At 45.6% G+C, this 20,985-nt stretch overlaps 1 long non-coding RNA gene across 2 annotated transcripts in view; it reads right to left on the reverse strand.

Annotated features, from left to right (window-relative positions):
- Positions 1-276: 276 nt before the first annotated feature.
- LOC141222269 (uncharacterized) overlaps positions 277-20,985 on the reverse strand; it is a 56,538-nt gene continuing 35,829 nt past the window's right edge. The window contains exons 2-5 of one of the 2 annotated variants that reach the window (XR_012290092.1): positions 7,750-7,845; positions 6,667-6,810; positions 1,467-1,877; positions 277-1,356 (exon numbers count right to left, since the gene is read on the reverse strand). This is a non-coding gene — a long non-coding RNA (uncharacterized lncRNA). The remainder of the gene's footprint in view (positions 1,357-1,466; positions 1,878-6,666; positions 6,811-7,749; positions 7,846-20,985) is intronic. The other variant, XR_012290093.1, reaches the window with a different exon arrangement.

Consider the following 20,985-nt stretch of genomic DNA (forward strand, 5'->3'; position numbering starts at 1 on the left):
GCTTGTTGCGTGCTTCACAACTTCCTTCGCCGGCGCGATGCATTGGCATACTGTCCACCTGGCTTCGTGGACTCTGTGGGCCTTAACAAATGGGGAAGTGCAGCTCGGTGAATGGCGCGCAAACGATCCCGCAATTGCAGGCCTTCAACCATTGGGACCCGGCAGAAACACCCACGATGCGAAGACCTACTGAGACAACTACTGCCAATATTTTAACGGTCCTGGTGCTGTTACTTGGCAGCATCAGAACTTATAGTGGGATACTACTCACATTACACTACTTTCATTTTTGTACTGATTTGTTTAATAAACTGTGTGTTTTACTTTGCAAAAGCTTTGTTTCTCATTCTTTCAGTAGTAAGGGCCCATATATACATATGTGTACTCCTATGTATACAGATACATCCATATACACATACATTTTCAGAGACACACAAATCTACACACATATATGCGTACACATATACAGATACCTACATATACACATACATAGTCACAGATATACAAGTATGCATACCTATCTAAAAACATAGATATATATCCATACATAAAACCACCAACACACCAGTCTTCCCGTGTCTGACCGGGAGATACTCTGAATTCAGGGCGCTTCCTTCGCGCACGCAGTAGCGTCCTCTAATAAGTGCGTCCCTGTGGGCGACGTTGATGCGTCATGGGCGGGGTTTACGACGTTGATGTGGCCTAGCTTGTCAGGAGAGGCGGCAACATGGAGGTCAGGAGACGGGCAACACCATGGAGAGATGCAGAGGTGCGCTACCTGGTTGCAGAGGTGGATGCCAGAGATTATGAGAGCTGTGAGCACCCAGGACATCCTTTCGGCGTGGATCCTCTGGCTGTCATCCAGCTTCCGAAGTCTATCAGCAGCGAAGTTTGCAAAGCTGTCCATGCTGGTGTTGGTCTGCTGCATTAAAATTTGCTTTGCCGAAGAGATGAGATCTGTTGATGACGACAAGGTGGCCTTTCTTTTACGCAAATTTATTAGTCGCCGAGGTACAGTCTTCGACCCCTCAGTAGCCTCAGCCAGGCTAGGTTCACTACCCGGGATGTCGTCACTTCTTGTGGTCGCCAGACCTTGCTGATGTTGCTGCGGGAAAAGAAAATTAATGTTAAAGCTAAACTCAAAAATTATTTTACAACATCAAGCACCACACCACAGAAATGTGTTGCCATTGGATATATCATGACCAGCATGGGTAAACGTGCACTGGAAACAAATGTGAAGGGAGGAACTAGCAGTACAGGATATGAAATGACATTCAACGGTATGAGAACTGAGTGGGGCGAAAATAGTAAAGGAGTGTACTTATCTGAACTGGAAAGGATAACTTTTGTAAACTGCAGAATTAAGCAGGTAAAACCTTAGTTAATATATTCTATTCAACTATGGCATGTACATACAAAGTTTAAATGCTATTTACAGGGAAGCAAGCAAAGAAGGTACTTACATCTCCAACAGGGGTGTCAGTCGGGATCTCAGGGTCTTGTTCCAGGGTCAGCCGCATCGAAGATACCATTGTGTGAGGTAGCTCCTGGTCACGGGTGAAGCCAAGCAAGTCATAGTACCATAACGAGGGCACATAAACCTCATCTGTGCCGGCACCAGACTTCTTTGACTTCTCCACCTAGTTGAGCTCTTTTTTATAGACGATGCGTAGACCCTGGATCTTTTTTCGAACAACACTCTCATCCACCTTCCCGCAGGGATTATGCTGCTTAAAGAGAGCAACCAGTTTCTCATATGCCTCCCCTTTTTTATTTCGATTGCTGTACTCGGCCGATTTAATCTGCCAAAGGCAGGGCAGGGACCGATACATCGCAATCAGTTCACGGACAAATTCCTCGCTATTGTAAGACATCTGAAATAAAGAATAGCATACAGTGAGCATACATGGAACATTTTAAAAAAAGCAAAAAATACCGTTTGTTAGATGTGTGCACACTAGACCCCCTAAAATGGCTGCCCATGCAAAAGCATATTTACACAGATAGAAGCCAAGCCCTCCCTCCCTCCAGAGCAATGATAGCAGATAATTAGTAGGTGTCCTATAAATTAAGTAAAAATGGAAACGCATTTGAGACTCCAAACGATACCTACTGTACACAGAGATAATCTGAAAATCCTAGAGACCTTCAGCACCACATGGGCACTGAAAATCAACCGGAAGAAAACTAATACCATGGTGTTCCAAAAAAGAAAGCAGAAACCAGCAGACCCCCCCCCCCCTTCAGCTGTCTACTTACGGAAACCAACAAGTACACCTACCTGGGCCTTGAACTCGGCCAATCAGGGAGCTTTAAGCTAGCCATACAGCTGCTGAAAAACAAGGCGTGCAAAGCCTTCTATGCCATTAGAGGACGTCCTTACCATCTTAAGGCACCTGTAACCATCTGGCTAAAAATCTTTGATACGATCATTGCCCCAATCCTTCTGAATGGCAGTGAAGTCTAGGGTCCAGTCTCATACCCAAACTGATCCAAGTGGGACGTTGGACCAACAGAAATATTCCACCTAGAGATCTGCAAACTGCTCCTCCAAGTCCATCAGAGAACATCAAACAGCGCCTGCCGAGCAGAGCTGGGCATATTCCCATTACACCTTGTGACCCAGAAGAAGGCAATATCATTCAAGGTTCATCTATAAAGTAGTAGTCCCAGCAACCACCATCACAAAGCCTCACTACATCAGGAAGCCCCAGGAGAACGAACCCCCAACACAAATCATCCCAAACCAGCCTGACCAAGCCACCAACCTACATGGCCTGACAAAAGGTTAAATCCGGAAGATGGTACACAAAGGCAAAGAGGAATATATCAGTGTCTGGAGGAACGACATAAACAAATCACAGGAACTGACGATATACCAGAACCTACAGAAGGGATACAAACTGGCCCCATAGCTAGAGAAACTAGCAAACCCCAAAGAGCGACAGATCTTGATCCAGTACAGACTGAGCACCCACAGTCTATTCAACGAATCCGGGAGGCACTGACAGAACTACATGCCAGAAGAGCGCAGACTCTGCCAGCAGTGCCCCCAGGAGATCGTGGAGAATGAGGTCCACTTCTTGCTGAGGTGCCCCAAATACTCAGCAGTGAGGGACACTCACTTCAGGACACTGTCTGATCTCCTCCCAGACTTCACCTCCATTGAGGAGGAAGAGAAAATGCCTATACTGCTGGGGAAGAGGAAAGTGCAGCGGCCACAGCAGTGCAATATGTCAGTGCCTGCCACAAACTTGGGAACCCCCTATAGTTCCAGTGACAGATGACTGACCTGAGTGGAGGTTGGCTTTGTGCAGGATAGTTAGGGTTTTTATTGGTAACATTTTGGGGTACATAACATTTTTGGTCGCTTTCAGTGTAAGGAGGGATCACATTCTTGTGTTCTACGCTGAGCACTTAAGTTGGTGTTTCCGTGTAAATCCCGCAAAAATGCGATATAAACTAAATCCCCCACGGAACCACTCACTGTAATGAGGCAGATGGAGACACTTTGGACTCATCTGTTTCATGGTATCCGTCTTTAGACGTGCACAGAACTGTGGTTGACCACATGTGTGCGCTAAAAAGACACTTAAAATGATAAGACGTTGCCGAAACAGAGACCAGACTGAGTCTAAAGTGACTCCATCTGCCTTATAAGTGTGTAGCTCTGTCGGGCGTTCTATCTGAATCACATTTTTTGGGGGGATTTGCCCTTCATAACCTTGGACGTACAGTACAGACCAAAAGTTTGGACACACCTTCTCATTTAAAGATTTTTCTGTATTTTCATGACTATGAAAATTGTACATTCACACTGAAGGCATCAAAACTATGAATTAACACATGTAGAATTATATACTTAACAAAAAAGTGTGAAACAACTGAAAATATGTCTTATATTCTAGGTTCTTCAAAGTAGCCACCTTTTGCTTTGATGACTGCTTTGCACACTCTTGGCATTCTCTTGATGAGTTTCAAGAGGTAGTCACCGGAAATGGTTTTCACTTCACAGGAGTGCCCTGTCAGGTTTAATAAGTGGGATTTCTTGCCTTATAAATGGGGTTGGGACCATCAGTTGTGTTGTGCAGAAGTCAGGTGGATACACAGCTGATAGTCCTACTGAATAGACTGTTAGAATTTGTATTATGGCAAGAAAAGAGCAGCTAAGAAAAGGAAAATGAGTGGCCATCATTACTTTAAGAAATGAAGGTCAGTCAGTCCGAAAAATTGGGCAAACTTTGAAAGTGTCCCCAAGTGCAGTTGCAAAAACCATCAAGCACTACAAAGAAACTGGCTCACATGAGGACCGCCCCAGGAAAGGAAGACCAAGAGTCACCTCTGCTTCTGAGGATAAATTTATCCGAGTCACCAGCCTCAGAAATCGCAAGTTAACAGCAGCTCAGATTAGAGCCCAGGTCAATGCCACACAGAGTTCTAGCAGCAGACAGATCTCTACAACAACTGTTAAGAGGAGACTTTGTGCAGCAGGCCTTCATGGTAAAATAGCTGCTAGGAAACCACTGCTAAGGACAGGCAACAAGCAGAAGAGACTTGTTTGGGCTAAAGAACACAAGGAATTGACATTAGACCAGTGGAAATCTGTGCTTTGGTCTGATGAGTCCAAATTTGAGAGCTTTGGTTCCAACCACCATGTCTTTGTGCAACGCAGAAAAGGTGAACGCATGGACTCTACATGGCTGGTTCCCACTGTGAAGAATGGCGGAGGAGGTGTGATGGTGTGGGGGTGCTTTGCTCGTTACACTGTTGTGGATTTATTCATAATTGAAGGCATACTAAACCAGCATGGCTACCACAGCATCTTGCAGCGGCATGCTATTCCATCCGGTTTGCGTTTAGTTGGACCATCAATTATTTTTCAACAGGACAATGACACCAAACACACCTCCAGGCTGTGTAAGGGCTATTTGACCAAGGGGGAGAGTGATGGGGTGCTACGCCAGATGACCTGGCCTCCACAGTCACCAGACCTGAACCCAATCGAGATGGTTTGGGGAGAGCTGGACTGCAGAGTGAAGGCAAAAGGGCCAACAAGTGCTAAGCATCTCTGGGAACTCCTTCAAGATTGTTGGAAGACCATTTCTGGTGACTACCTCTTGAAGCTCATCAAGACAATGCCAAGAGTGTGCAAAGCAGTCATCAAAGCAAAAGGTGGCTACTTTGAAGAACCTAGAATATAAGACATATTTTCAGTTGTTTCACACTTTTTTGTTAAGTATATAATTCCACATGTGTTAATTCATAGTTTTGATGCCTTCAGTGTGAATGTACAATTTTCATAGTCATGAAAATGCAGAAAAATCTTTAAATGAGAAGGTGTGTCCAAACTTTTGGTCTGTACTGTATCCATAAGTCATGGAAGGGAAGGCTATGTCCTGAAGATTCTGCACGCACAGGAGTTGTGTGCGCGCGATCGCCACCGGGTGTTCATCTGACATAACAGTTGACACCCGGTTCTCACTGCTAGGAGCGGTCTCTGACACTTTAACCCCCTAAATGCTGCAATTAATATTGATCACATCATTTAGAAGGCAGGGAGAGGTAGGGTGCTCTCTCTCCCCTCCGATCCGCGCTCCTGCAAAGTCATCGCGAGGGCCCGATCGTTGCCATGGTGACCTGAGGTCGTCATGACAACATCTGGGTCAACATCCAGGCTATGGCAAGCCCCTTAGACCATGCTCAGATTATGGTCTAAGAGGCTTGTGTCAGTGCACCACTGCACCACTGACAGATAAAGCACTGTAATGCTCGGGCATGCTTTATAACAGAGATCAAAGTGAAAGTCCACTTGACGGACTAAGTAGAAAGATTTTTAAAAAAAATTTAAAAACTTGTAAAAATATTTAAAAAAATTAAAAAAAAATCGTGAAATAATAATTAAAAATTACATTAAACCAATAAATAAGTATTTTTATGTAAAAAAACAAACAAAAAAAGTACACATATTTGGTATTGCCACGACCCGACCTATAAAACTGTCAAACTAGTTAACCCCTTTAGTGAACACAATAAAAAAAATATTTTAAAAAAGAGGCAAAAACTATGCTTTTTTATCATACTGCCGTACAAAAAGTGGAATAAGACAATCAAAAAGACGAATGTAAATAAAAATGGTATAGCTGAAAATGCCATTTTGTCCGGCAAAAAGCAAGTTGCCAAACAGCTTCATCAGAAAAGACATAAAAAAGTTAGAGCTCTCAGAATAGAGTGATGCAAAAATTATTATTTTTTCTATAAAATAGTGTTTATTGTGGAGGTTCAATGTGCTTACCACACATCAAGATAAATTCCTTGAGGGGTCTAGTTACAAAATAAAGTCACTGATAGGGTTTCTTCACTGTTTAGGCACATCAGGGGCTTTCCAAACGTGACATGGCGTCCGCTCTCGATTCCAGCCATTTTTGAGTTCAAAAAATCAAACGGAGCTCTTTACCTTCCGAGCCCTGCCATGTGCCCATACAGTAGTCTTCTCCCACCTATGGGGTATCGGCAGGGCCAGCATCAGCACTTGGGCAAGCGGGGGTGCTCACTCACCGTCAGGGACCATGGTACGCTATGGGGCCAGTGAGTCGGAGGAGCATGGTGCCAGCGTTCGCGAGTGAACCCCCATGCTTTGCTCAGGGCCCTGGCACTTATGCTTACCTCATCTCAATCCTCTGCAGCTCCGGTGTCTTCCATGTCTTCTGACACTCTGATGTGTCAGGGGCAGAGGGCACAATGACGTCAGTACACCGCGCCTTCTGCTCTGACAGTGCAGAGAGCCAAAAAACGCTGAGGAGTCCCGACCTGCCATGAGCAATGAAAGGTATTTATTTATTTTTTTAAAATGTATGGAGCATTATATGGAGCCCATTCTCTATGGAGCATTATATGGGGCCCATTCTCTATGGAGCATTCTATGGGATCCAATCTCTATGGAGCATTATATGGGACCCATTCTCTATGAAGCATTATATGGGACTCATTCTCTATGGAGCATTATATGGGACCCATTCTCTATGGAGCATTGTATGGGGCCCATTCTCTATGGAGCATTATATGGGGCCCATTCTCTATGGAGCATTATATGAGGCCCATACTGTTTGGAGTTTTATATGGGGCCCATTCTATATAGAACATTATATGGGGCCCATTCTCTATGTAGCATTATATGGGGCCCATTCTCTATGGAGCATTATATGAGGCCCATACTGTTTGGAGTTTTATATGGGGCCCATTCTATATGGAACATTATATGGGGCCCATTCTCTATGGAGCATTATATGGGGCCCATTCTCTATGCAGCATTATATGGGAACCATTCTCTATGGAGCATTATATGGGACCCATTCTCTATGGAGCATTATATGGGGCACATTCTCTATGGAGCATTATATGAGGCCCATTCTCTATGGAGCATTATATGGGACCCATTCTCTATGGAGCATTATATGGGGCCCATTCTCTATGGAGCATTATATGGGGCCCAGAGGCATAGCTAAGGGTTGGTTTCAGGGGGGCAAAACTTCTGAGTGGGCCCCTAACCATGTAACCCTGATTACAAATATGGTGGTGCACCGTAATAGTGGAAGTAGGAGAACTTCAGCAGATGACTGCGCTGTTGCTAAAAGAAATCTTTCTACAATGATTAACGCTGATATTAGCGCCATACTGTGATGACCATATAGTAGAAGATACCAGTATTGCAGAGCATATAAGAGATTACAGTACAAGTATATATAGTACCTTACAGGTGACGTTCTTTCTGCTGGAGTCATTCACTTTTCCCATCTTTTCTACCTGTCCCAGACCGATATGACGACTTTTCCAGCCACAACTCATCTGCAGAGATCACAACAAAGACACATTAGGCTTCTAACATTTACAGCACCATCCCCATCTATTCCCAACTTGCACAAACCCCTCATCCTGCTGATACCCCAATGCTGAGCTGCTGCAGTATGTGTCCCTATTACTGATCCTCTTACTATCCCAAATAATAATGCCCACCACTGTGTCCCCTCATAATAATGCTAACACTGTGCCTCTTACAAAGTAAAATCCCCCCTTTGTGCTCTCTAGATACTAAAACTACTCCTTTAAAATATTACTGCCCTGTGCAAGTTCCCTAGAAAACAGTGCCCACATTTTGCCCCTAGAAAGTAATAATGCCCCAGCTGCACCTTTGACGGCCACAATACTGTAAGTGCCCCTGTAACAATAATGCTTCTTAAGTGCCCACTTAACATTTAATAATGTCCACTGATTCCCCCATGTACAGTAATAATGACCCATGAGTCCCCAGCATTGCTTATGTGGTTGGGTGGTCATGTGACCACATGTATGTTATTTGCATGTGTTCACTAGACTCTCACAGCTTGTCTCAATTCTCTTGTATTGAGAGAACTTAGTCGACATATGCAAATAGCATACATGTGGTCACATGACCGCCCGAACCCACTGTTGAAATTGGGGGCTCATGACAGCAGGCGCACCGCACCCTGTCATGATTTGCCCGTCTGCAGTCACATAGAGTGACTGCAGACTTTTATCCCAAGCCCGCACAACCCCTTTAATAACTTTATACAAATAATAAGCTGCTTATTATGAAATTATTATTAAAGGGATTGTCTAGTCTGAAGCTACAAGTCTGCTGTGACTATGTGACCGCAGACTTGTGAATCCTCACATTGCATGCACAGCACACTGTCTAGGCTCTCTGGTTCGGGGAGCGGGTTGTCATGTGACCTCAAGTATGTGATTTGCATACACCTGGCCACATTCCGACTAGACTGTTTCCGGTCTCGCTCAATACACTTGTATTGAATGAGGCCGCGAAGTTGGTATGGGGCCAGGAGCATGTAAATCACATACTTAAGGTCACATGACAACCCGCTCCCCGAACCAGAGAGCTTAGACAGTGTGCTGTGTGTGCAATGTGAGGATTCACAAGTCTGCAGTCACATAAAGTAACTGCAGACTTGGACATTTAGACCAGACAATCCCTTTAAATATTGTACAGCTCATGCCATGGTTACTTTGTGGGGGCTTGTTATACTATCAGGCAGGGACTTATAATAAGACCTAAACTGTAAATATAATAAGGCCAGTTTCACACGCCCGTATATTTCCGGTGCCGGAAAAAATGGTAATGGAGATATCAGTTTCTCGCATGCCGGTGTGTGTTATACATGGTGCATCCGTGTGCATTCCGCGTGCCGCATCAGGATTGCACGTACGAGCGCCTGGGAATCAGTGTCCAGGTTGCGCTGCCGAACGCTGCCCTCATCATGGTTCCCTGCCATCGCTGCGATCATCACCAACAGTGACAATGATGAGGGTAGTAGTAGTGTCTGCTCCTGCAGTGTCCCTGTGTAAAAATAAGAATAATATAATAAAATCCGTGTGGTACGTTTTGCGGACCGTGCATCTGCAAAAACACGGACATGTCAGTGTGTGGAGCACACGGACACACGGTCGGTGAAAACACACTGACATTTGCTCAGACCCATAGATTTGAATGGGTCTGCGTGTGTCAGTGTCTCCGGTACGTGTGGAAACTGTCACCACTCGTACCGGAGATCCTGACCTGTGACAGAGCCCTAAGTCCCCTACCTCCCTATCTCCACCCTCTGCAAACAGCAGCTATAACATGAGATTGCACATAGTCTCAGAACACCAGCGCCACCCCCCACCCCCACTACCCCAATTCAGCTCCCCCTCTTCCCCTCACATTCACCCCACTATCTCCCACAGTAACATCATATGCTGTCATTTATTTTAAAACTAAAAAAACTAGTTCCAGCAGCACTTCCATATGAAGGTGATGGTGACTGGTCCGGGCCAGGCCCTGTCTTGGCACAAGTTGCACAACCTAATGGCAGCAGCTCACTAGGACCCAGGGTCCAGCGTGGACCAGAGCACTGATGGTGTTGGGCTAACCGCAGCGCTGCCAGCCTGTAGAAGATCAGGTTAGCAGCACTTCAGCCCTCACCGTGCACTGCACTGAGACTCTGCATTTGGCTGCTGTGCTGTGCAGCCTGCAGAGTCTCAGCTCAGAAAGAGAACAGCAGCGTCACCTCAGAGAGCCGCGGTCGCCTTCTGCTTAACAGGGTGGGCCCCTCAACGTGACGCCCCCTTTACCCCCCAGTAGGTACGCCACTGATGGGGCCCATTCTCTATGGAGCATTATATGAGGCCCATTCTCCATGGAGCACTATATGGGGCCCATACTGTATGCAGTATTATATGGGGCCCATTATTCTGTATGGAGCATTATATAGGGCCATTATACTGTATGCAGTATTATATGGGGCCCATTATACTGTATGGAGCAATATATGGGGCTCATTATTCTGCATGCAGTATTATATGGTGCCCATTATTCTGCATGGAGCATTATATAGGGCCATTATACTGTATGAAGCAATATATGGGGCTCATTATACTGTATGAGGCATTATATGGAAGCCCTTATTCTGTATGGAGCATTATATAGGGCCCATTATTCTGCATGGAGCACTATATGGTGCCCATTTTTCTGTATGGAGCATTATATGGGGTCCATTATTCAGCATGGAGCAATATATAGGGCCCATAATACTGTATGAGGACTATGTGGTGCCCATAATACTGTAGGGAGGAATATGTGGTGCCCATAATACTGTACGGAGGAATATGTGGTGCCCATAATACTGTATGGAGGAATATGTGGTGCCCATAATACTGTATAGAGGACTATGTGGTGCCCATAATACTGTATGGAGGAATATGTGGTGCCCATAATACTGTAAGGAGGAATATGTGGTGCCCATAATACTGTATAGAGGACTATGTGGTGCCCATAATACTGTATGGAGGAATATGTGGTACCCATAATACTGTATGGAGGACTATACTGTCCGATGTAAAAGGAAGACTTTAGAATCCCCCCAAGTCACGCACTGTGCGCTGCGGGAATTCACCAGTTTCTGAGCTATTTACAATAGATCTCACTCATGTAATGTAAGAAATAAGTGAAATCTTTGGCATTGTACTATACCTACAGTGCATTTCTCTGCTGTGTCTCTGCATCGTGTACCATGGTATGTGTAAAAGGGGCCCATGAGACTCTTTCGCCCGGGGCCCACGAAAAACTGGAGCCAGCCATGGCTATCGGAGTACTCTGGAAAAATTGCACAACAAATTTTGGGGTACATTTTATCCTGTTACCCTTGTGAAAATATAAAATGTGGGGCTCAAGTAACATTTTTGTGAAAAAAAGTAAAGTGTTAATTTTTTTCTTCCACGTTGCTTTAATTCCAGTGAAGCAACTGAATGGTTAATAAACTTCTTGAATGTGGTTTTGAGGACTTTCAGGCTATGTGCCCACGATTAGGCTATAGTAGTGCTTTTGGCGCAACGTATTTTCGGTGCATCCAAAAAGCTGGGACCGATCACGCAGGTGTTCATTAAACACATGCGGATTTACCGCATGCAATACATTCTATTGGGGAAATTTCTGTTGCAGAAACGCTGACATGCTGAGGCTCGTAAAACGGCGCCACGGGTGAGTTTACGCGGCATCAAATAGAAGCACAGTGGGCATGGGATTTCTATAAATCCCACCACTGTGCTTCCAATATGGAACAAAGCGTTTTGGACGCAGCACTGCTATTACGGATCGTGGGCACGTACCCTGAGGGGTTCAGTTTTTAGAATGGTGTCACTTTTGGGTATTTTCTGTCATATAGGCCTCCCAAAGTCACTTCAAGTGTGATGTGGTCCCTAAAAAATGTTTTTGTAAATTCTGTTGGAAAAATTAGAAATTAATGGTCAACTTTGAACTCTTCTAACTTACTAAAAAAAAAAAAAGTTTCAAAAAATAGTGCAGATGTAAAGTAGACATGTGGGAAATGTTATTGATTAACTATTTTGTGTGACATAACTCTCTGTAATAAGGGCATAAAAATGAAAAGTTTGCAATTGCAAAATTTCAGATTTTTTCACAAATAAACGCAAGTCATATTGAACAAATTTTACCACTGGCATGAAGTACAATAAGTTAGCAAAATAAAATTTCAGAATCACCGGGATCCCGTTGAAGCATTCCAGAGTTATTACCAGATAAACGGACGCTGGTCAGAATTGTAAAATTTGGCCTGGTCAGTAAGGTGAAAACAGGCTTTTGGGGGTGAAGGGGTTAAGCGGAAACCCCAATGTAAGCGGTCAATGGAGAGTGCAGGATAAATGTGACCCGAGTTTTATTCTGATTTTTGGTAGGTAGAATGAACAAAAAAATAGCAGTACAATAGTCCTTATTTTTGCGCAGTTCCTAGTGCGGTATAAAAGATAAGGTGGATTTATTCTTGGGTCGGTACAATTATAGCGAAACCAGCGTTATATATATTTTTTATGTTTTGCTGCCATCACAGGGTAAAATGCTTTTTTATGAAAAATATTTTTTTCATCGCCAAATTCTGAGAGCTGTATTTTTTTATTGTTTGGTGAACACAGCTGCATGAGGGCTTATTTTTTGCGCGAAGCCTCATTTTGGGGCACATAACATTTTTTTGATCACTTTTTATTCAAATTCTTTAGATGCAGAATGAAGAAAAAACAGCAATTTTAATTTCTTTTTGCGTGCTTGATGTTATATAGTTTTTATGCTTTGCTACTTTTATACACTAAAAACAATATTTTACAAAAATACATTTGTTTTTGCACCGCCATATTATGAGAGCTATAAGTTTTATTTTTTTCTAGAGTAAGTTATATTAGGGCTTGCTTTTTGTGGGACAATTTTGAGTTTTCTTTTATACCATTTTTCTTTATATATGTAATTTTGATAACTTTTTATTCCATTTTTTGTGTGTCAGTATGATGAAAAAGCGACATTTTTGGTGTTATTTTTTTTTACTGTGTTCACCATACGGATTAAATAATGTGACAATTTTATAGATCTGGTCGTTTCAGACGCGACAATTCCAATTATGTGTACAATTTTTTCTTTATTTTTGTTTTAACGCAAATGCTGCGTGTTTAGTGGCAAAACGGCTTTTTGTGATTTGTGTGTGCTTCTTTTTGCGTTTTTACAGACATCATCTTCCTCTGCTGCCAGAAGATCCAGAGATGGCCAGAACCGCTAAATCTAAAATGGCGGCCCAGAACAGGATAGTAAGTTACAAGATGGAGGCACTGTGTGGTGAACGGCTGTGATAAGAGCAGGCAATAGACCTTGCAGATTCCCTGCCTAACCAGCCCTACTGTTATTGAGTGAAAAAAAGGTTTCGAAATCATTTCTACTGTCACTGTTTCCTATGCTAATGAGGCTTTGGCTAGTGGGCATTCGTTCCCCAGACTAGTAAGCCCTCTTTGTTGGTGTGATTACATAATTTGCACGAGCGGCATCATCGCCAGCTGAAGCAAATCCTGCAAATGCGCCGCTCATTCCGGCAGCGTCACTGCTTCTCCGAGGCCGGGTGGACACTCCTCCACATCAGAGGCGCACTGCGCATGTTCGGTGGCTCAGAAGATGGTTTCCGGACATGCACAGTGCGCCTCTGTAGCCGGCCTCAGAGAAGCAGTGACGCTGCCGGAATGAGCTGTGCATGTGCAGGATTTGCATCAGCTGGCGATGATGCCGCTCGTGCAAATTATGTAATCACACCAACAGGGTGTGATAACATGGAAAGAGGGCTGACTAGTCTGGGGAACGAACACCCCATCGACTAGTCAAACCTTCATTAGCATAGGTAATGGGGAACTTGTAAATGCTTTTTAAACCTTGTTTTCACTCAGTAACGTTATACGGGGCTGGTTAGGCAGGGATTTTGCTGATACATAGGTGAATGCTGCTGTGTTGGAGGGCATAGAGGACCTGACAGGCTCCCTTTAAAGGGAATCTATCACCCCCTGGGACTTTTCAGACCGCTAATATGGGCCATACAGGTAAGTATAGATTCACATTTCTGTAACCTGTATACCCATATTAGCGGTCTGAAAAGTCCCAGGGGGTGAGAGATTCCCTTTAAGCGTATTCACATAAGGGCAGCACGCTGCATTGTATTTTATTAATGTATTTTTTTCTGTTGTAAAACCTGTAAAAAGACAGAAAAAGATAAATTGCTGGATAAGAAACCTACCGTACTTCGGGATCGTGCTTGGGCCTCTGATCTTTTCTGACCTTAAAACGCACCTGTCAGCAGGATTGTGCTTAGTAAACCACATACACTGTCAGGTGGGCGCCATTACACTGAATAATATGATACCTTGGTTGATGAAATCCGTCCAGTGGTTCTTGTTTAACCCCTTCATGACCAAACCATTTCCCATTTTTGTGTTTTCGTTTTTTGCTCCCCTTCTTCCCAGAGACATAACTTTTTTTTATTTTTTGGTCAATATGGCCATGTGAGGACTTATTTTTTTGAGAGACGAGTTGTACTTACCATGTTTGCTGAATGCTAAAACTGACCTACCATTATTATTTTCCATGTAATTATGAGTTCGAAGACACCAAACATGTATAGGTTCTTTTTTTATTTAAGTGGTGAAAAAAAAACCAAACTTTGCTAAAAAAAAAATACTGCCATTTTCCAGGACCCGTAGCGTCTCCATTTTGTGGGATCTTGGGCCGGGTGAGGGCTTGTTTTTTGCGCGCCAAGCTGACATTTTTATTGATACAATTTTTGGGTAGATTCGATGTTTTAATCAAGGTTATTGCATTTTATTGCAATGTTGCGACGACCAAAAAAGTAATTCTAGGTTTTTTCATTTTTTTCTCGTTACACTGTTTATCATTCGGATTAATTATTTTTTTATATTGATAGATCAAGTGATTCTGAACGTGGATATGTGTATGTGTGATTTTTTTATTGTTTTATTTGAATGGGGCGAAAGGGGGGCGATTTAAACTTTTATATATTTTTTAATTTTTTTTAAATATTTTTTAACTTTTTTTACTTTTTGCATGCTTCAATAGTCACAATGGGAGATTAGAAGCTGCATTAGAAGCTGATCAGATCACCTGTGTGTAGCAGAAATGCTCACCTGCAATGAGCGCTGACTGCTGGGCGGCACTCACAGCAATCTGGCAATGACAATGGCTACAGTCTCCCCGAGACCCAGGTTGTCATGCCAACCCGTCAGCAACCCGCGATCATTCACGTGGTCGCCGATGGGCGGATCCAACGACGTGCTTCCAGGAAAAGCAAGTTAAATGCCGCTTTCAGAGATTGACAGCGACATTTAACATGTTAATAGCCGCGGGTGTATCGCAATTCCACCTGCAGCTGTTGCGGGCACATGTCAGCTGTATATATCAGCTGTCGTGTACCTGGAAAACTGCGGGCTCAGTGCTGGAGCCTGCATCAAACAGGGGGTTCTGACGTTTGTCTTACTATTACGGCACACGTCGGAAAGGGGTTCATTTTTACTTTCAGTTTGGAGATAATGATATGCTCGTGCTCCGGGACAGCCTGTGGGGTGGGCTCTATCTGGTGCTCTGCTTATACAGTCAGCTATATGCTCTTATGACAGCTCACTGAACGTTCAGTTATCTGCCTCCTATTTTACATAGTATATACATTATGTGGCGCAGTAGCATCTATCGCTTGGCCATACATACTACTGCGCACGTGCCATTTTGTTGGAGCAAAAGAAAAATTTGTCTCCAGCAAAATGGCCACGTCGCATGCGCAGTTGCATCTATCAGCAAGCGATGCTCTTAATCTGTGCAAGCCCAGCCCACTGGTGGCTGGCGCTTGCGCAGATTGAGAGCATCGCTTGGCGATAGATACTACTGCATTCGCGCCGCTGTCATTTTGCTGGCGCAAAAAATCTGGTTCCAGCAAAATGGCCACGGCACATGCGCAGTTGCATCTATCGGCAAGCGATGCTCTTACTCTGCGGAGGCTTTGCCTAGTGGTGGGCGCCGCTTGCGCAGAATAAGAGGATCGCTTGCCAATAGATGCTACTGCACAAGCGCCGTGGTCATTTTGCTGGAGAATAATTGTTTTACTCCGACAAAATGGCCGTGGCACGTGCGCAGCAGCATCTATAAGCATGAGATAGATGGTACTGTGCAGGCACCGGTGCCATTTTGCTTGATGTCATTTTTTTCCCCACATAATGTATACACTATGTAAAATAGAAATAGGAGGCAGGTGAATAGATGAATATGTAAGCAGAGCACCAGATAGAGCGCACCTCACAGACTGCGCCGGAGCACGAGCATATCATTATCTCCAAACTGAATGTAAAGAACCACAGGACGAATTTCATCAACCAAGGTATCATTTTAATCTGTAACAGCGCCAATCTGACACTGTATGTAGTTTACTTAGCACATTCCTGCTGACAGGTTCATTTTCAAGGCGTTGTCCGTTGTAAATCGATAAGTCTGCAGTCACTCTGTGTGCCTGCAGACTTCTGAATCCAAACAGAGCACAAGGTTTAAAAAATATTTATATTGTCCCCCTTTCCTATGCTAATGAGGGCTTCGACTAGTGAGAGTTAGTTACCCCAGAAGAGTCAGCCTCCTTTCCATGTTATCACTACAAATTTCAAGAAGAGAAAGAGGACATGCACCTAGGCAGTGATCACCAGAAAAAATAAATAATCAAAAAAATTATTTGGATATAAATTACATCAATTTATTTTTAATATCTCCTGACCCATATACAAATAATGGACATACCGAAAAATATTAAAACACCATTAAAAATAGTGGAAAGGTCCACTACATGAGGAACCCACTACTTAAGAAACCTTCCTGTATTATTGTGGTGCCCAGCTGCGCTTGGTACCACAGTTCCTAGGAGGGTGTATTAAAGGATTCCTCCACCAGAGGGCTCTCTAAGCACACACACATACCTTCACCTCCCACCGCAGACGCTCAAAGAGCGGCAGAAGAGGCAGCCAGCTAACTGCCAGTGTGTATAGCCTAGTGAGGGCCCCGAGTAGGCCGAAGGCAAGTCGAGAGTTAGTAGCAGTGAGGGCAGAGGAGCTTAACCAGCTCACCCCGAAGCATCTACCGGACACCGGGTCCGAAGTTACCGGGATCTCTAGGACCCAGTAAAGTACAACCGGAATCCCTGGAGGACTACAGGTCCCAGGAACACTAAAGTGCTGATAAGTAACAGAGCCAGGAGACACATAGGTCCCGCAAGCTGGGAGCGTGCACTCCAAGAGAAGGCCCTATCACAACGTCAGCCAGTGCAGGACAGAGACAAATTTAGGCCTAGCTCCAAGCAGGTCAGAAACTTACCACACAAAGACAAGAATCAGGAGGCCCTATCCCCGCTCCCTGGGGGAGAATCCGGCAATGCACCCTTCACCCTACAGTGCTCCGGGATGTGCCTAAATTCCACCAGTAAAAGGTACTGAAGAGAACTGTGTGTGTTTGCCTGTCTTTCCGAAGGCCCGACTGGGTCTCCCCATCCTGCATTCCCCTCTACATACTCTGCCCTGAGGCCTAGCTCCACCTGTGGGGAGCTATACCACCAAGCTGCTATATCACCGGCCTCAGCGGACTGCTGCAGCGCTGGTGAATCTCACCAGATACCACAGGTGGCGTCACGAACTTTCATTTAATTTGTTCACCCTTTTTAAAAGCTGACCCCAGGGTACGGGCCCGGGAGCCGACCACCGCGACACCCCCAAACCAGGCAGAGGCCCGGGTACCGAGTCGTCCCCATTCCCCTGGGCTAGTCATCCTTCCTTGGTGTCACGAACAGGATTACATGCCCGCTGCAACGACGGAGTGTTTTGCCCATTGCCACCGGGTACTGTGCGCCTTTAATAGAAACTGTATATTTAACTGTGGCGAAGATGGCCGCCATTGTCGTGCTGTAGTGCGGCAAGAAGAAGGGCGTAACCGCGGGAAACTGGTGGGCGTACCTGCAAAAGAGCGCGAAGCCCCGGACACGCCCCATGCCTTGGCGTCATACCAGGAAGCGCCAGGTCCTGGAAGGAGCCGCGGTGAGCGCTCTGACGTAGGACGTAAGCGACGCAAGGTCCTGAAGAAGACCGTCACCTGCGGAGCTGCGGCCTACCGGAAGAAAAGAAAAGAAGGTAGGCCACGGTTAGCTAGGGGGGCATCATAATGTCCGATGCACAGCAAGAGGCCGGAGTATCGGCTGATCGCCCTGATGATCAACCCGCCCGAAGCCGAGCAGGCCGAAGCGGCCGCTCCACCAGCAGCGCCTGTAACTCCTGTCATCCCCATAACTCTACCGTATGTTCCTGGAGCAAAGTGGCTCCCTCTGTACAACGGCAAACCGGATACCCTGTCTGGATTCAAACGGAATATATGCAGTATCCTGGATATGTACCCAATGACAGGCAAGCAAAGGGCTGCGGTGGTACTAGGACAATTGACTGGTGCTGCGGAGCGAGAAGTAGAAACCTGGTCGGCCGCAGACCAGGAGTCAGTGTCCACAATCTTTAATAAGTTACAAACTGTCTTTGAGGATCTTACTGAGATGGACCTCCGGATGAGGTTCTACAACTGTTCTCAGCAGCTGGAGGACAATGTTCGGGACTATGCCTGGCGTCTACAAGGGGCCCTGCAAGCTCTGAAACAGGTTAGTCCAACCAGCATAGACAATGAAAACAAAATGCTGAAGGAACAGTTTGTCCGGGGACTGAAGTCTCCAGAGGAGAGCAGGACTGTGCGTTGGTGGTCCCTGGATCATCCAGATGCCACCTTTGACAATCTTAAGGACATGGCTATAAAAGGACAGCAGCCCCTGGAAACAAATTCCATCCAAAGTTACCAGGGTGGGACCACCACAGTGCCTGCCACACCCACCTTGGCCCCGGTGGCTGCTGAAGCCAAGGTTCCAGTAACGTCCCCTAGAGAGCTGGACAACCTGCGCTCAGAGGTGCGTCAGTTAAGCAAAACCCTGACCACTGTGCTGAGTGCCCTGCAGCTGCGGACGGAGCCCAAGGAAAAAGGGAAGATCCTGCTAGCCGATAGCCCTGAGGACGTCCCCTGGATGCGAAGGAGGAAGAGGATAACAACACCCTCTACGAGGATCAGGGAGCAACGCCGTCCACAGAGGGACCCTGCCTGCTACCGCTGCCGCAAGACAGGTCACACCGCCCAGCATTGTCCTTTAAATGAGAAAGCCCTGGGTCCAAGGGCCGACACCCAAGAGTAGAGTCTCAAGGCCCATCAGACTGGTACAACAGGTTCGTGGGAGGAAGACCATTGTGCTGGACGGCATCCCGACCCACACTCTGCTGGACACAGGATCTCAGGTAACCGTAATACCTGACGTCCTCTATAAAAGGTTCTGGTCCATGGACGATTTACATCCGCCAGCTCCAGATCTTTCTGTTTATGCCTCAAACGGACTGCCCCTTAACCTAATCGGGGTTAAGAATGTGACTGTAAAGGTGGGGAGAGTGGAGCTGAAGGACCAGGGACTAATTGTAGTAGAGACTAATCCTGATGACACTAATCCGTATATGGTACTTGGCACTAACATTGTTGGTAATTGTTTGGGAGAAGTTGTGTTCTTACTCCAACAGATAGCCGACACTGCCAGACCAGGACAGAGGAGAGCGCTGCAGAAGGAAATCTGTGTCCTGATGTACCAACAGCACGTAAAGTTAACAGGTGGTAAAATTGGTAATGTGCGGGTGACAGACCCTATACCCATTGTGATCCCCCCAATGACAGAAATGTTTATCTAGTGTAGAGCAGCCATAGGTCTTAGAGGACAGAGCTACCAGGCGGTAGTAGAACCCCTTAAATCCGAGCACAGACCCACGCTCTTAACCACCAGAGGGGTGGTGGATGTACGCAATGGGAGGGTGCCCATCCATCTTCTTAACTATGGGGAAGATGAGGTTAAGTTACCACGTTATGCCACTGTTGCCAAATTACATGCTGTAAATAACAACTCCATTCACACGGCGGAGTCCTTAACCTCACCAGACGAAGTGGAGGATAATGACCCTGCAACCCAGGTGGAGGACTGGTGTCAACAGCTCCATGTTGGGACAGACACCACTCCTGCCAATCAAAAACAGGGTGTACACCGGGTGGTTCAGGAATATCAACAAGTGTTCAGTAAGCATCCACTTGACTTTGGGAGGATTAAGGGGGTTCAACACCATATCCCCACAGGTGACCATCCCCAAATCAAAGAACGTTATAGGCCTATGCCACCAGCTCACTAACAGAAGGCAAAAGAGATGTTGCAAGACATGAGAAAGGCAGGGGTAGTAAGGGATAGTTGCAGTCCCTGGGCAGCCCCCCTAGTGATAGTCAGGAAAAAGGACGGGAGCATGAGAATATGTGTAGATTACCGTCAAGTAAATCATATCACACATAAAGATGCATACCCTTTACCACGCATAGAGGAGTCCCTGGCTGCCTTAAAGTCTGCAAATTACTTTTCTACCCTTGACCTCACTAGTGGGTACTGGCAAGTAGCTGTGGCTGAGGAGGATCGGGAGAAGACGGCCTTTACCACCCCGATGGGACTCTGCGAGTTCAATAGTATGCCGTTTGGGCTCTGCAATGCCCCTGGAACGTTCCAGAGATTGATGGCGAACTGCCTGGGACACCGCAACTTCGAGACTGTGTTACTTTACCTGGACGATGTGATAGTGTACTCCAAGATGTACGAGGACCACTTGAAGCACCTGGCGGAGGTATTTGAGTCACTGTCCCGGTACGGGATGAAGCTGAAGCCCTCAAAGTGCCACCTGCTCAAGAAAAAGGTACAGTACCTGGGGCACATTGTCGGTCCGGAAGGGGTAGCACCAGACCCGGAGAAGGTTACTGCCATCCAGAAGTGGCCGGAGCTGAAGAACCTGAAGGAGGTGCGTCAGTTCCTGGGATTAGTAGGATACTACCAGAGGTTCATAAAAGACTATACTAACAAAGCAGCTCCTCTGCAAGACCTCCTGGTAGGACAGTCCTCCAAAGGCAGAAACCCCCCCATTCCATTGGGGTAAGGAGCAAGCCAAGTCATTTCAGGAGATGAA

The sequence above is a fragment of the Phyllobates terribilis genome, unplaced genomic scaffold (assembly GCF_046119375.1).
Source record: "Phyllobates terribilis strain yellow unplaced genomic scaffold, ASM4611937v1 Scaffold_357__1_contigs__length_1953880, whole genome shotgun sequence".
Taxonomy (NCBI): Eukaryota; Metazoa; Chordata; class Amphibia; order Anura; family Dendrobatidae; genus Phyllobates; species Phyllobates terribilis.